Source organism: Mastomys coucha, unplaced genomic scaffold (genome assembly GCF_008632895.1).
Source record: "Mastomys coucha isolate ucsf_1 unplaced genomic scaffold, UCSF_Mcou_1 pScaffold3, whole genome shotgun sequence".
In the NCBI taxonomy this organism is placed as follows: Eukaryota; Metazoa; Chordata; class Mammalia; order Rodentia; family Muridae; genus Mastomys; species Mastomys coucha.
Window position 1 is genome coordinate 10421676 of NW_022196909.1, and position 3172 is coordinate 10424847.

The window sequence follows — 3172 nt, forward strand, 5'->3', positions numbered from 1 at the left end:
ATCTATTCTCTTAAACTGTGAGACTAAGGTCTCCAAGGTGTAAATCAGGTACAAGTCAATCCTTTCACAGGGACATTTATTGTCTCACAGAAACAGCTGGAAGTAGATAGGCTCTCTATCTTGAGATATTTGGGGGGATGCATTAAAATGTGCACAGTCAATTATCCTCTTCACTGGCTGGTCCACAAGAGTCCGTTTAACACACTACAGAGCCCAAGGAATCTATTTGCAGGAAAAGACCAGAGAATACAGGGATAGATCCTTTCTATTTTATGGGCCTGACTGAGAAACCCCTAAGAAAATATATCAGGTGATAAATGCTGCAAAACCAAGACCTCTGTCCCTTCTCCATTAGACATAAGTAGGACTGAGGTGACCAGAAAATAAAGGAGCCCAGAGGACCCACATTCACACTCATGCTCCTTTCCTTGATGTTACAGGGTCTCCTTGTTGACTGGAAATTTCAGATACAGGGGCCAGCAAACTCTCTATTCCAAGATTTCAAACTTAGAATTCCATCTGTCTGGCCCTTTATCTTTGGCCACAGGCTTCTCCCCCTAATGTGTTTGTTTATTTGCTTGTTTAATTCATAAATACATAGAATTATGGGAAGAGAACAAGGAAGGAAATTCTGCTTCTAGTCCTAATAGAGTAACCAGAAGAGGGTTGACCTTTAATCATAAAGAATTAACAAGTAGAGCTAGTACTAGATACCAGATACCAGATACTAGATACTAGAAGATATTAAATACTAGATGATACTAGATACTAGATGATACTAGATACTAGATGATACTAAATACTAGATGTTACTAGATACTAGATGATACTAGATACTAGATGATACTAGATACTAGAGCAGTGGTATCTAGACCTAAATGATTCTAAGGAGAATGAAGTAGACTTCCTTAGTTGATGAGAGAGATAATGGATTTTGTTTGTTTTTTGAGATAGGGTTTCTTGATGTAGCCTTGGCTGTCCTGAAACTCTCTCGTAGAACAGGATTGTCTCTAACTCAGAGACTTTCCTGCCTCTGCCTCCCAACTGCTGGGATTAAAGACGTGTGCCACCACTTGGCTAAATTTAAGATAAGCCTCAAAACATCAAAATGAACCAAAAGTACTATGCTAAAATGAGGAAATATGTCTTCATCCTAATGAGTTGCAAAGGATTTGCCAGGATTAGATAAATTATGAAACTAATTACAAGCCTTTTAAGCTGGGCAAGGTGGTATGCTTGGAGCCGGACCTCTAGTAACCCATGATATCTTCCACAGGCTTCTGGAATGTACTCTGTAATGGTCCATGACATCTTTTACAAATGGAGGATTTGGAGAAAAAAAATTCACTATAAAATGTATTACTTAACAAGAAAAAAAGGCCCCCTGTATGCCTCTCACATACTGACTGCAAAGAGAGAATCAACTACCAGAAGTTGTCCTCTGGTCTTGGCATGCATACTATGGCATATATATACACAGGCAGACACAACAGACAGACAGATGTATGTGTGTGTGCGTATACACACACACTACACACACACACACTCACACATGGTAAAGAACTCCCAAGTGTGTCAGGAATGTGGCCCTTTCACTGGGAACTCACTTGCTGCTTTCTTACAGGGCAATTCAATACATTCTCTATTTGTTTGTGTCTTAATTCTTTTACCAGACATGCCACTGGCCTTCTGAGAGTACAGGGTTCCCCTGCCCCCACTCCAGTGAGAGACAGGCGCTGTGCGGCTCTCTCCTTCAGTTGAGGCAGTCGGCTTCAGGATTAACTTGTGGGTTCTCAGTTCTGAGGTGTGATTCTGATGTTAACTTTACTATTTTAAGGCAAACTTAAATTTTCCACACGTGCATTCCACCGAGTCTGGTCCTCTAGAGCATTCTAATACAATGGCTCCGTTTGTAAAGGAGCTTGCTGATAAGCCAAGGGATCTGAATTCAAAAGCCAATAAACCAAAAATGGTGCAAGGAGAGAATATATTTCTGCAAGTTGTTCTCTGACCGTCACATGTACATGGGTGCTCACTCCAGCGTGCGAGTGCGCGTGCACGCGCGCGCACACACACACACTCATGCAAATAAATAAATGTAACTTTAAAAAATTGGGAGCTGATCATGGTGACTCGTGTCTTTAATCCCTGCACTGGGAAGGTCCAGACGGACAGTGGATTCGAGGCCAGCCTGGTCCACCCATTAAGGTTTGGGACAGCTAGGGCTACAAAAGCAGACCCTGTCTCAAAAAAAGGTCTGGGTTGGGGTTGAGAGACGGCTTGACCATTAAGAAAACTTGCTGTTCTTGCAGAAAACCTGATTTGCTTCCCAACAGCTACCTGGTGGCTCCCAACCATTTGTAAACCAGGATGTTCTCATGCCACCTTCTGGCCTCTGGGGGCACTGCATGCATGTAATATGCACGTTATCATACAGGCAAAACACCCTTACAGGCCATTATCACCGCCATTGGCTAATTAATTAAATTAGACAATTTAAACCCTGTAGCCTGAGCAGCACTAAGAAGGAACTCTTTTGTAAACGGTGGATGATCTTGTATTGATGGAGCATCATCCCCTGTGACAAACATGCCACCTTGCCTGGTGGGAGAGTATGATCATTAGGGGGAGACTCTGTGTGTGCGAGCCAGGAGAATGAGGAAAAATTCTATAACTCTGTTTAATTTGTTTGTGAACCCGAACTCCCCTAAAATCTACTACAAAAGAAAAAGGATTCCTGTGAGGAGTCCTTATGGAACTCTATAGCAACATCTAAAGAGATCTGTAATTTAGAAAGAAGTCTGGGCAAGAGGCATTTTCATAAGGATCCTTTCATCATCTTGGGTGTTCTGAGAAGTGATGCTAAGATGGGCTTCCGCTTGAAAATAGAGTATTAGGAGGTCTCGCTGTGGAAGCAAATAGAAAGAACACCAAAGACCAGCGAGGGTCACGCATCAGCACCGAGGAGACAGACAAGCAGAAGGGAGGGAGCCAGTGCAGACCGGGAAGGCACCCTGGGATACTCTGAAGTCTTCCGGCCACAGTCATCAGAGGACTCACATGTCCTCCCAGGAACAGGACCCAGAAGCATGTCATTGGACACGTGGTCAGTTTTTTTCCCCCTTGCAAGGCCATTTTTCCTGGCCACCCACTCACTCTGATATTAACTAAA